Here is a 14,478-nt window from a genome sequence, read left to right on the forward strand (position 1 = left end):
ATTTCTTATCCTGGGTAGGCAAAAGCAGAGTAAAATTGCATGGTCATGAAGTCATAAAAAAAAGTCTAGTCTTTTCCTTATGATTGCCACATTCACTAAAACCTTGCTCTAACATTGATTTGATAGTAAATTCTTCAATATAAGACAAATTTGCCTAAATCTGATCCAAGATAGGCTTTTAAAAAGCAATAATATTAGACCCGAGCACTTCCCTTAGATTATCTCATTTGATCCTCGTAACAACCATATGAGATATCTACCATAATTTCCTTCGTTTTCGAGATAAGAAGGTTGAGGCACAGAAATTTTTAAGTAACTAGCCCACGTTTACAGTTAAGGAGTGGCAGGGCTGGAATGTGAACATAGATAAGGTTTCCCAATGCCTTATTTTTTGTCACTTCCTCCTTCAAAATCTCCAATGGAAGCTAATAGCCTTTCAATCTAAATGATAAGAGATGATATATTTCTTTGGAGATATCTTGGGAGAATAGGGAATGAACGAAGGCATAGGGAAGTGAAGGCACATTTTTTTTTTTTAACTCAGTTTTCATGAAAGTTGCTAAAAGATTAAAACTTAAAAGTTCTCATTACAAGGAAAAAACATTTTTTTGTAGCTCTGTGTGGTGATGGATGTTAACGAGACTTATTGTGGTGATCATTTCACAATGTATATAAATACCGTATCATTAAGTTGTATACCTTAAACTCATATAATGTTATATGTCCATTATATCTCAATAAAAAGAAAAACAGCTTTCAGTTTCAATTCACCCAGTGGGCTAGTGATTCTATTTTCCATTCTCCAACCTTCTCTCTCCTGCTCTCATGTCCTCTGGCTTCTAGTTGGGTTCAGCCAATGGGAGGCCCTGGCAGGAGAACGGAGTGTTGGAGGAGAGAGAGGTCGGGTTATTTCTTCCTCACATTCTCCCCACTTCAGTACTTGTCTCTGGTAATTACAGCATCTTTTCCACCAAATAGCTGCTCATTTGGTGAGCCCTGTCCTTTCAGCCTCAGTGCTGATATCAGCCTCCTGTTGCCAGTCTCATCCCTTATTCCTCTCCTTAACCATGCCTCCTGAAGTCACCCCTTCATTAAAGTGGAGCTTGAATTATCTGGGGGAAATTCTGTTTCCTGCTGAGACCTGATAAACTTTGTCTTTCTGGTCTTATTCCCCTCTCCTCTCTACATATTTATTCATTCATTCATTAAGCAAATATTCACTAGCCAGGTCCTCTTCCAAGGCTGGTGGTGAAGAACATCAGGTGAATAATATGGATGAAGTCCTTGCTTTCTTGGAGCTTAAACCATCTCATGCTTTCATGTCCCCATGCTTTTGTTCATTCCCTACTCCTCACTCATCTCTTGACAACTGTAATTCTTTAAGCCCCAGTCCCAAATATTTCTTCTTCAAAATTGCAACATTTAGACTTCTTTTGAGTACTGTGATGGGCTAGGTTCTGTGCTAACAACAAAGATTCTAAAAAGAAGTCTGAAAGTGTTCATTGGTCACCCCCGCATTCCAGATCCTCTTCTCAAGAATCCATAACTCTAAAAAATCCACGGGAGCAGTTGGAATTTTCCTGAGTGGACAGCTGCTGACTATTTGCCCCTTTGAAATGATTGACTTTCCCAGATGATAAAGAGATGTTGGTGTCGCAGGATAATTTATAGGATTATAAAAGTATTTTTCCCTAACCATTTTCCAACAGTTAGCAAGGCTTTGGGGCTCCTTTGCCTCAGGATAAGGGTGTGTTGTGGAAAGCAGAAGTTTTCCTCAGACAACCTGCCTTCATGACTTTTGTTTCTAGAGGACCAAATTCTTGGGGAAATCATGGTGGTGGTGAAAGGAGGGGTGAAGGTGATTGGAGGCAAGAGAAGAAACTGGTAAAGACTCAAGAGGGGGCAGAGGCCGCTACAGGGCATTCCAGAGAGGTGACTGTGGCTCTATGTGTCCTCAACAAGTCTGACTTATAGTCTCTTAGCCAGGATAAAGGCCCAGGAAGGCTAGACCAGGGTGTTCCTGAGCTCCCTGAATCCCCTGCCCAGATTGGTACCACAGTGCACACACCCCGCCTGCAAGGGACACAGATAGCAAAATGCAAGACCACCTTACTCTCCTCTGAAGTTTGGTTTTCAAATAAGGTAATTACTCACCTCAGATGCTGATGTAGCTTAATTTCCTAGCAGCTAGACATACTGTCTACTATTGGTTTTTTTCCAGGATCACTCATGATGTTTAGTTGACATCAACTCAAATCTGTATCTAAATTTGTATGTGAATCATTAAATTGTATTTACAAAACCCTAAGCTGCTTATAAGAGAAATAAAATTGTAGCTCCCTGGGTAAGTAGGAGGATTTCTTCCAAAAGGGCCTTCTGTTTTCCTTGTCTACTTGTAGTTATAGAAGAGAAGGAGAAAGAGAGAGGGAGAGGGAGAAGGAGAGGGAGAGAGAGAGAGAGAACTGACCAAGTTCAAGAGATGTTTTATCAAATCATTGTCGTTTAGGGTAGGAGTTGGCAAACTATGTCCTACAGGCCAAATCCAGCCACCACCTGCTTTTGTATGGCCCATGAGATAAGGATAATTTTTACATTTTTAAATGGTTGAAAAAAATCAAAAGAAGAAAAATATTTGGTGAGACATGTAAGTTATATGAAATTCAAATGTCAGTGTCCATAATAGAGCTTTATTGGAACATAGCTACCCTTACTTGTTTATGCGGCTGTTTTGTGTGACAATGCTGTTGAGAAGTTGCAACAAAAAGACCCCCAAAAACCTAAAATATTTACAACCTGGCCCTTTATAAAATTTTGCTGACCCTTGATATAGAGTGAATGTGGTAATTCTTGTTCCTAGGCTTTAAACCTGGGTGTCCAAGAGAGGATCTGGTTACTTAATACCCAGATTTGTTTCTATTTATATAAGGAGTAGACAAAGGTTATTACTCACCCAGGGGTAAGGTCAGCATCAGAATAAATGAAATCCAAAAAAGGGGCCATCTCTATGAGTTAAACAGAAATCAATACATTTTGAATGAGCTTAGCCTGAGGAATTGCTCCCAGAGACATTATAATAATAGCTTCCACTGACAACCCTTACTATATGCCACATACTTCATTAGCAACTCAATTTAATCTTCAAAACAACCCTGAAGGGACTTCCCTGGTGGTCCAGTGGCTAAGACTCCGTGCTTCCAATGCAGGGGGCCTGGGTTCGATCCCTGGTCAGGGAACTAGATCCCGCATGCCACAACTAAAGATCCTGCCTGCTGCAACTAAGACCTGGTGCAGCCAAATAAATAAATAAAAAATGTTTTTTAAAAAATAGACCCTGAAAAGTAGGTATTTTAAAGATGTTATGAAGGTAGGGCAATGAGTTGAAATATAAAATCAAAAGATGTGTTCAATCCACATAAAACTCTAGAGGTTGGAAAGCCATGAGAAAGTGCTTCTAAAGTACAAGGCCAAAGGTTGAGATTTCTGCCCACCTGACATGAGGTCTGGTCTTGGGGCAGCTAAGAAGATCAGCTTTACAGAGTTGTCATAGGGAATCAGTAACCTAACTCACGGAAAAACTAACAGTGTCTGGCAAGTAATGGCTGCCCAACAAATGTTGGTTTAGTTTCTTCCCCTTTTTTTTCTAATTAAATTTCGTATTTACAAAATGTATGTGGGTTATACATAAAGAAAGACTGTAAGATTACAGCAGGAATGAATATAAGTGGTTATTGGTAGGGGCTTGGCAGGGTACAGGGCAGACAGGGACAGGAGTGGGAGCATTGCTTCTCTACCTATTATTTTCATATTGTTTTTTTTTTTTTTTTAATTTTCTACTAGGGATAAGTTTATTTATTTTTTTCTTTTTCTTTTTTTCTTTTTTTTTTAACATCTTTATTGAAGTATAATTGCTTTACAATGGTGTGTTAGTTTCTGCTTTAAAACAAAGTGAATCAGTTATACATATACATATGTTCCCATATCTTTCATATTGTTTTGATTTTCAACCATGTAAATATATTTGCTATCAAAAATTAAATGAAAAATATGTAATGAGGTTTAATATGGGACCTATACATTTTAGAGCCTCCCTACCTGACAAGCCTACTCAGTTTTATGATAGGGGTTCACTTCTGTATATAGATTTCATTCCATCCTATTCTTTTTGTTTTATTTATTTACTTTGGAATTAATTGATTCCTTGATTTGAAAACGTAAGTATCCCAATTTCCTTGTTATACAAATAACTCCTGTGCATAATAGTGATTCTTAGCCAGTAGTTTATTTATTTTTTTATTTTTTTATTTTTTTTTATTTTTATTTTATTTTGGCTGTGTTGGGTCTTCATTGCTGCGCGCGGGCTTTCTCTAGTTGCGGTGAGCGGGGGCTACTCTTTGTTGCGGTGCGCAGGCTTCTCATTGCGGTGGCTTCTCTTGTTGCGGACCATGTGCTCTAGGGTGCATGGGCTTCAGTAGTTGTGGCACGCGGGCTCAGTAGTTGTGGCTCGCAGGCTCTAGAGCGCAGGCTCAGTAGTTGTGGCGCACGGGCTTAGTTGCTCCGCGGCATGTGGGATCTTCCTGGACCAGGGCTCGAACCCGTGTCCCCTGCGTTGGCAGGCGGATTCGTAACCACTGTGCCACGAGGGAAGGCCCAGTAGTTTATTTTTATAACCAAAACATAGTTTCTGAGAGCTTGTTACGTCTGGTTTTCAGGTCCTTTTTATCTACTATTTCAATCCAGTAGCATTATTGCTTCAACCACATGTATTCTGTAGTGGGTAAGATACTGACTATTTACCAATGCTATGTCAAATTAAATAATAACATACTCAGAAGTTAAAAGAAGTGTTTCTAAACTTACTAAAACATGTCAATGGCTTGTGATTATAGAGAGATTCAAGTCCTAGCTCTGTAAGTACACAGCCCTCTGGGGCCTAGACTCCGCCTTCCTCTCTGCAGCCCAGAGCCTGAGGCCCCCTGATTGGTGCTTCCAACATCCCTAAACCACTCAGCTTCCTCATGCTGTTTCTCACCTAAATGCCTGCCACTTGGTAGATGCTAAATCAATATCTGATAAATTGATGAATGAACGGCCAATAAACTCTCTGATACTGATTTAATTTTCCAGAATGCGCTTCCTATTAGAGAGGAACGAGATAGGCTAAATTACTTACCATACCTACAAGCCATTCCTCTTCACAATTGTGTGTAGCTTCCTAAATGCTTACATTGGCTTTTATGAACAAATCTCTTCTGAGTTTAGTTGCTATGGATAAAACCATCTATAGGTAAATTGGTGGTAACAAGTTTCAAGATCCACTGAGCCTATGGCTTGGAACGGACGCTTCAGAAGGAAGCATTTGAGAAGCACAAACAACTTACCTCCCCTCACATGACTCTTCAAGAGGCCCTGGGCCCACACCGTGTCCCCAGCCTACCCTGAAGAGCCACAGCTTCTCCAGAACTCTGCTTTCACTCTCTTTCTGAAGACCTCATAGATCATACTCTATCAATTAGGATAATATTCAAGGCTCTTTATCACTTGGTCCCAGTTTACTTTTTGTGTGCCATTTCCCCCCATAAAGTGCTCTGCTCTGGGTCGGTCAGTTTCCTGAAGACATATACTCTGTTCACTTCTACCCTCAAGTCTTCAACCATATTCTTCCCATTAAAAAAATCTCCTAGGTTTGTTTGTGTTTAAAGTGGTTTGTTTTGTTTATGCCAATTTAGATTCTATATCTCATAAAGCCTAAATAAAACCCATGTCTTTCCCATAATCTTCCCTGGCACTGGCTATTTATACCATAACATCTAATACTTGTCTATAGGTGCCCTCATTGCTTCCCAGTTGTAAATAGGAATTTATTTATACATCTTGTCTCCTCAAACAAAAGGAATGTTCTTCTGAGACATAGTCTGGGCCTTCTACTCCTTTATTATTTCTCACAAGGCCAACCACAGAGCTAGCTGGACTGAGGAGTCATTCTAAGGATACCAATTAAACTGAATCTCCATAAAGTATTTCCTAATTGGGAGGAATAAAATGAATATATAATACCTGCCATGATAGGTGTTTATTCTTTGTTATCTAAGGTAATCCTCACAAAATACTGCCGAGTATGTATTATTAGCCCCATCTTTTAGAGATGAAGACACAGATGTTCACAGACATTTAGCAATTCACCCAACATCACTCATTTCGTATGTGGCAGAACTGGAATTTGAAAACACATCTGCTTGATATCAAAGTTTTTTTCTCTCTCGTTCCACTTAATCTTTTCCTAGTAGCTGATGTGGTAGCAAACTTTAAGACCGAAGGGTATAAAATGTTAGTATGCATCCTTAGTAGGTAATTTGATGGAAAAAATTAGTTTTGCCTATAAAATGGCATTCTTATCTTTCTTTTAAAATTAAAATTGCATAAGGGACAGCTTCTCTTTATCAAATAAAATACAGAAACAAGGGGGGATCATTAGGGAAATAAAGTCAATAGTTAGAGAAATAAAGCCTTGCTCACCTTAGTTAACTAACACAAACGTCCTGAGTTCAGACGAACTTCAGGCTCCCCGATTTCTTGGAGAGGCAGCAAGAATATCGGGGTACATTTTCTACTGCCTGCAAAAAGGGTCTTTCAAAGACAGAAATTTTTTTTTCTTTCTCTCTTCTTTAACGTTAGAAGACAAACTCAGATAGTAGTACAAGTTTAATTTCTAATATTTTCCAAAATAAAATCTAGGCCCAATACGCCAGGAGGGCAAAATGGCACAAAAAAAAAAAAATCTTGTAAAATTCTTTCTTGAAACCCAGATCCTCTTTCCACCTATAAACCTCAGCTACATTACCCATTCTCTGCCCCTGGGCCCTCCACCGACCCTGGAAACGGAGCTTGTGTTTGTTTCCTCTGCTGGGCTTTTTCTTCCTCTTGTGGTTCAGACCCCAGTGTCCTGTGGCGGCTGTGCTGGGTGTAGGCAGACAGTATCTCCAGAAGCTGCCTGACCCAGGCAGGGTGGCATATGGCAGACAGAAGGAAGGATTCAGCCTGACTCACATCTGGGCAGCTCCCCCTGAGAAACTTTGAAGCCCCCGTTGTGAAATGACTGCAGAAAAATATATTTAATGGACATCATTGTTTCTAGTTGTTCCCACCACCTTTCCTTCCAGTGAGATCTGGAAACTCACATGATAAGTCATACCCCTGGAAGTTCTCCAGCTGACAGATATCATCCTGAGGCTGGATAATAAGAGGAAGGGAAAGGATGAGGGGGAGGGAAGGGGCTTTTTGGAGGCGGTTGAAGCTTTCTTTGCGAGGAAAAACCATTTCCTTTTATTCTAACCTCGGGCTTGTTTTAATGTTAAGCTATTAATTTGAAATAGCCAATCAGGTGCCACGGGCATACACACATTACCAAGACTGCAAAATGCCTGTCCTTTTCTAATCAACCCCAAAGTGATCACGATTTATATGCATAACGTGCACTTAGCCTGAAAAGCCCAGGCACTTTCTATAGGATGATTTATAGAGATTATTCAGTAGGATTTTCTAATCCATACTAATGGCTGAGAGTGGCAGGGAGAATTACAGTGTTTTCACAATTGAATACGAGAGTGAAGACACACTTTATAAAAAAAAACAAAACCAAAAAAACCACAAACTCTAGGAAGAGCTTTCACAAAGCTTCCTTTACCCAATTATTTGGACAAGTGTCATTTTGTTTTGAATGTTTATCATTCTCAATGCAGTACTTATGGAAATGTCCTAGGAGCCCCCAAAGAAAAGTAAGGTTTACATAGCATGAGCTTTCGTTGCTGCTCTGATACCAAATATTTACTGGGAAGCAGGATGGGTTTCTTCATTTAAATGAGAATTATTTGGTTTGGCTTAATGAAGCAAGAATTCACTGTTAGCTCTATCACTTAACCCACTGCCGTGATGTATCTATCTTTATTAAGGAAACTTAGTACAGGCTGGCAGGTCACAGCAACACTATACATTTGAGGGAATTGATAAGAAAGAAGACCATTGATTCTAATTGAAATGACAGCAGGAATTTGAGCAGAATGCAAGTCTGCATTGAAATGTTACCGCCATGCCAATTAGAGTTTGTGTCCTGTTTTCTACCCAAATGGTCCATCAGACCTTCACTGACCTTGCAAAGCAATGTTTTGACCACCCCCTTAAATCCCACTCTGGGAACTCCATTTCCGTAATGGGGCGGTCTCTCAAGGGAGAGCACAACTAAAGCGTCATTAAGTGTCAAACTCAGCATAGCAACTTCCCTTAGAGTCCTGCCATTCAAGTCAACTGCAGTGCTGACCCAATTGATATTATGAAATATCTTGGGAACATCATAATCCTAGGGGACATGGTTGCAAAGGGATCGCTTTACACCTGCTTGAATTTGACTCATCTTTTCCAAAAAGCCTTTCTCACACTAAGGTGTATTCAATATCGTAATTAAAATATACTCAATATTCAAATGAGTAGATTTCTGAGGCAAAACATGCTTATTATTAGGGTCATTATAGTATTAGAGATAGGGGGGTTACAAGAAAAAACGAATGTAGGAACTAAGAGAAGTAACTGAAAATTAGTTTTTCAAGTAGAAATTCTATTCTATATGCTACTTTATGATAGTGTATTTTATTTTAGTGCCTGCCTCTCAAAGATCTCAATATACTTTACCAAAGGTATCCTTTTTTATTATTTTGTCTCAGGTTCCGAATTTTGTAGCTTCAAAAATATGCCTTTTCCCGGTAATAAAAGAGAATCCCTTAATTTTTTATACCAGATCCCTGAAACATCATTTTGGAAGAATAATTTTTTGTCCCTTTCTAGGGATCTTTGTTGCTGTTTCCTAACCTAATATTTCAAGAGAGAAAGAAATCCTATACTGCCTAGAATGGTCTGAAGCATGAACATCTTCAGGCCACAGTCTCCTTAGGAAATTTGTTTTCAGTTTAGTATCAGAAACATGGAAAAAGAAGCCAAAGAATACAGGATTAACTCATTGTGTTGCATGTCACTAATGCCAGAATTAGGGTTGCCAGAATCAATTGGACCTCAGATCCAACAGGTGCCCAGTAACTTTTTGCATATTTACAGATTGAGCAATTATTTGGTTTAATATTCCATTGTATATATGGAATATACATACAATGAATATATATACAATATTCCATTGTATATACGTGCCACATGAAGATATGTCTGCAGAGCACATAGATACCTTGGGAAGATGTATCGATAATTCAATTCCCCTCAGCCAATTCTGAACAAATCCCTGTATGTATAAAGGGAACTGAGTGTGCTTCTGAGAGATGCCCTGTAGCTCTTCTGGTCTAAGGTTTCTCTCTTCTTGTTCTAACTGAGGTAATCCCGTTTTAATGTGCCTGTTAGCTTTCAAAATGGATGTCACAGTACATTTCCCCCACAGGAGATGGCTTCGGTGGATAAGTGATGCAGAGATATCTAGATTGTCACACGCTCTAGAAACCTGTTGGGTTTTACAAATGCTCTAAATTTAGAGTTGCTAGTTTTAGGGTGTGTGAGTGTGTGGGAGACTGTCAATCAAAAATGGAGCTTAACATTTACCTTGACTTTTGATATTGAAATAGGATTCATTTTTATCCTGTTCTGTAAGCTCAGAAATGAAGTGGAACAAGTTAATTAAAACACTGGTGGCTTAATACTTTTCAGCCACTGATAGTTTCCAATCAACACCTCTCGGGAACATTCTTTGTTATTGTGAAGCTCATCCGGAGCCTATAGGAAGATTCTTTAACAAACACAATAATTTCTTCGAAGCTCTTTCTGCCCTCTCTTTTAAGATCTGAAGGCAACAATTTTGTGGACTATTTGTTAATGCTTTAACCCCTCTACGATGCCGTGGAAAATGTGGGTGAATATCACATTTTATAAGCACATACTTAGAAAACAGCTTTATCAGCAGGCATCAACTTATCTTTACCTACGCATAGACTTGGAACAGTCTGTCCACCAGCAGTCGGCTAAATCCTGAGGAATAAATAACAACAAAATCCTTCATAGGATTTTTAAGGTTTTTAAGGTTATTTTTGGTTTTTAGGTTTTTAAGGTTATTTTTGGCCCTTGGTGTCCTAGATATAGAAATATGCAGGAAGAGATTTATTTGTATGTTGAACTCTTTGCTCTGTGTGGAATTATTTGAAGAATTTTCTTTTTTTTTAAACTAAAATATTTTACTATACAAGGAGTGAGAATGCAATCATGGAAAGTTCCTCTTTCAGAAGTTGCTCACTGGTGGCCCATAGGCCACATCCAGCCTGCAGACATGGTTTTTGTGGTCTATGTGTTTTTTTAATTAAGTGACTTCGGAGCCCTTTTATGTGAACCAGAGATTTCACATAAAAATGGATTCTGGGATTAAAAAATAATCTGTCAATAGTGGGTCTGCACTACCTCGAGGTAGGAGCGAAGTAACAACTGCCCTTTAGATGGGGCTTGGCCCCTCCAGTAGATGGGGGTGGAACCCCTTATATCAGGCGTAAATCCTTTAACTGGCCCCTCCAAATGGGACACGGGTCTTCCAGTCACCCCCTTGGGATGAGCATGGGCCCTCTAGTTTGCCACAGTGCTCCACAAATCACAAACCAAATCCTACTGTAGGGTTACCAAAGACATTTACACAAAGACTTTTGTGATCACTGCTCTTGACAAAGAACTTTTTGGTATCATAATCTTAATTAGCAGTAACAAGAGAGAAACTTTGATAAATGCTTTTTTGAGTTCCTTAAGTGACTTTCTTTGTAAGAAGGTGAACCATCATTCATTAAGTGCCTATCATGTGCCAGGCACTGTTCTTACCCTGTCTCATGTGATCATTACAACAGCTCCATCAAGTAGTTATTTTACAGACAAGGAAAGTGGAGCTCAGAGAGACTGAGTAACTTGCCTAAGGTCACACAACTCTTTTTTCTTCTTTTTTTTTTCATTAAAAATTCTTTAATCACATAATTTTCAAAAACATTTCACCACAGAGATCAAACTGGTGGCCTGTGGCTAAGTCTGGCCCATAGGTGTATTTTATTTGGCCTTTGTGATGTTCACAAATGTTTGAATTACCTGCCTATATATATATATATATATATATATAATATATATATATATTTATATATATATGTATATGTATTTTTTTTTAATTAGGGTATAGTTGTTTTACAATGTTGTGTTAGTTTCTACTGTACAGCGAGGTGAAGTAGAGTTCCCTGTGCTATACAGCAGGTTCTCATTAGTTACCTATTTTATACTTATTAGTGTATATATGTCAATCCCAATATCCCAGTTCATCCCACCCTCCCCCTCCCCCCTTGGTGTCCATATGTTTGTTCTCTACATCTATCTCTATTTCTGCCTTGCAAACCAGTTCATCTGTACCACTTTTCTAGATGCCACATATATGCGTTAACGTACGATATTTATTTTTCTCTTTCTGACTTACTTCACTCTGTATGACAGTCTCTAGGTCCATCCATGTCTCTACAAATGACCCAATTTCGTTCCTTTTTATGACTGAGTAATAAATATTCCATTGTATATATGTGCCACATCTTCTTTATCCATTAGTCTGTCGATGGACATTTAGGTTGCTTCCACGTCCTGGCTATTGTAAATAGTGTTGCAGTGAACATTGGGGTACATGTGTCTTTTTGAATTATGGTTTTCTCTGGGTATATGCCCAGTAGTGGGATTGCTGGGTCGTATGGTAGTTCTATTTTTAGTTTTTTAAAGACACACAACTCTTTTTTTTTTTTTTTAAGCATCTTTATTGAAGTATAATTGCCTTACAATGGTGTGTTAGCTTCTGCTTTATAACAAAGTGAATCAGTTATACATATACAATATGTTCCCATTTCTCTTCCCTCATGCATCTCCCTCCCTCCCACCGTCCCCATCCCACCCCTCTAGGTGGTCACAAAGCACCGAGCTGATCTCCCTGTGCTATGCGGCTGCTTCCCACTAGTTATCTATTTTACATTTGGTAGTGTATATATGTCCATGACACTCTCTTACCCTGTCACATCTCACCCCACCCCCTCCCCATATCCTCAAGTCCATTCTCTAGTAGGTCTGGACACACAACTCTTAACTGGCTAAATTGCATTTCTAGGCCTGCCTGGTTCCAAAGCCCAGACTCCTCCCCTAAACCTCTCAAAGATTTCAGATGACTCCATACAAAATCTCATTCCTATTACCACACCCCTGTTGAGAGTAAAGATTGAGTCAGAGAGGTGGAAGAGGGAAAGAAAAATTTTAAACTTTTTTTCTCAATTGCAACGTAATCATTTCCTTCTTAGAACCGCAATAAAATTTCCTGTTTCAGTTGTTGTAATTCCTCATAAGCTATGAAACTTATGTGTGGCTCCTGTAGGCCGCTAGAAGGTTGGCATCCATGTGGCTTTTATTTTTTCATCGGCTGTGTATTGTCACCTCTCAATTGCTGCACAGCTGTACAAAGCTCCAATTGTAATAAAAGTGGTTTAGTGCCAACTGTACCTATATAATGGTCTTTGATTTCCCCCTATGCTTTGCACGTGTCTCTTAATTATCTGCCTATAGGCTTGGAATTACTTTGCCAAGTCTACCTTCATTTTCTGAAGTGTCTCCAGCGTACCACTTTTAGAGGAATTTCTTCAGAAGTGAAAATGGGCCCCAAGCCCTCATGTGGGGGAAGGTCAATGCAAGTGATGAGGTTGACTTGAAAACTTATTCCAGTGAGGAAGCCTCTTAAGAAAAAGCACTTGGGGCCCATTCTGTTAAAAAAAAAAAAAAAGTTGTAAAAATGGGAATGAAGGAGGCACAGAAGAACACTATACAGGCCAGAACTGGGGAAAAACAATTTAGTTGAGCTGATGCCCTGGGTGGAAGTGAAGCTTTCTACTGCTCTGTGTAGCTGTAAATTCTTGCTTTTGCCCCAATACACTTATACAACATTTTTCATACCTTCATTCATCCAGTTATTCATTCAAGCCATCTCTGGGCACCTAGATAAAATGACACCTCCATCCCTCTCTAGCCCCTTGCCCTGCTTTACTCTTTCCTTTTCATGCTTATCACTGCCACATTATATTATATATTCAATAATTTTACATATTGTTTGCCCTCTCACCTAAATGTCAACTCTCTGAACACAAGGACCTGGGCTGTTCTGTTCATGGTTATATCCCTAGCACCTTATGCATGACACATAGTAGGAACTCAATACATATAAGTTAGTGAATTCCCACTACTATGTACTTAGGATTTGAAAATGAATAAGACATGGCTTCCACCTCCAAAGCATTCATAGGCTTTTTGGAGAGACAGATATAAACATAAGTACAACTCATACTATGAGAATTTGACTTGTATTCATGACTTTAGCAAAAGAGATTTAACTGATTAGCTGTTGAGCACCATAGTGGGATGGTTGGTTTTATATGTCAGCTTGACTGGGCCATGGAGTACAAAGATATTTGGTTGAACATTATTCTGGGTGTGTCTGTGAGGGTGTTCCTGGATGAGATTAACATTTCAATCAGTAGACTGAAGACAGTAAATTGTCCTCCCTGATGGGGTTGGCCTCATCCAATTGGTTGAAGGCCTAACTAGAACAAAAAAACATACCACACCGGCACCGGCACAACCCCCCTACCCTCCCACACCCCCAGGAGTAAGAGGGGACCCCTCCTGCCTGAGTACTTTGACATTGGCCTTTTCTGTTCTTTGGACTCTGACTGAACCATCAGTTCTTCTTGGATCTTGAGCCGGCCAGCTTTCAGAGTGGAACTTAAACTGTCAGCTCCCAGGCCTTCAGCTTCCAAAGGGAACCACACATTGGCTCTCCTGAGTCTCCAGCTTGTCAACTGTAGACCTTAGGACTTCTCAGACCCTACAATTACATGAGCCAATTCCTTATAATAAATATATATCTCCTGTTGGTCCTATTTCTCTGGAGAACACTGACTAACACAGTGGGACAGGCATACACACTTTGGAAAGTGTTATGCCTTGCTTCTCCTAGAAGCAGATGCCAAACGGAATTAAATGTGCAAGAGGTTAACTGAAGGAAGTGCCTGTGAAGGATGAGGGGTAAAGTGGGAGGGAGCAGGAGTAGCCAGGGGTAGCCTTCAGCCAACGATACAGGTCTGAGATCTTTAAAAGGAAAGAGGAAGGAAGGATTGAGTAGGAAGAGTTTCAGACCACAGCACAGCTCTGAGAAACTTTTGGTCATCCTGATGGAGAGTCCCCAAGCCAAAATTGCCCATTTGAGGAAGCCCCCTTGAGACAGGAATGACCCAGCTCTAGCTCCCCCACTGTGCTCAGACGATGGCTGGGAGCAGCCCTGGGGAAGTGTGGCTTCAGAGTAAACACTGTAATGGATCCAAACCTGGCAGCTGAGGCTGTCAATCAGCTACACTCCACGACAGGTTTTCTGAGCAGGGTACCTCCATGCCCTGTTCTTCT

The sequence above is a fragment of the Balaenoptera musculus genome, chromosome 5 (assembly GCF_009873245.2).
Source record: "Balaenoptera musculus isolate JJ_BM4_2016_0621 chromosome 5, mBalMus1.pri.v3, whole genome shotgun sequence".
Lineage (NCBI taxonomy): Eukaryota > Metazoa > Chordata > Mammalia > Artiodactyla > Balaenopteridae > Balaenoptera > Balaenoptera musculus.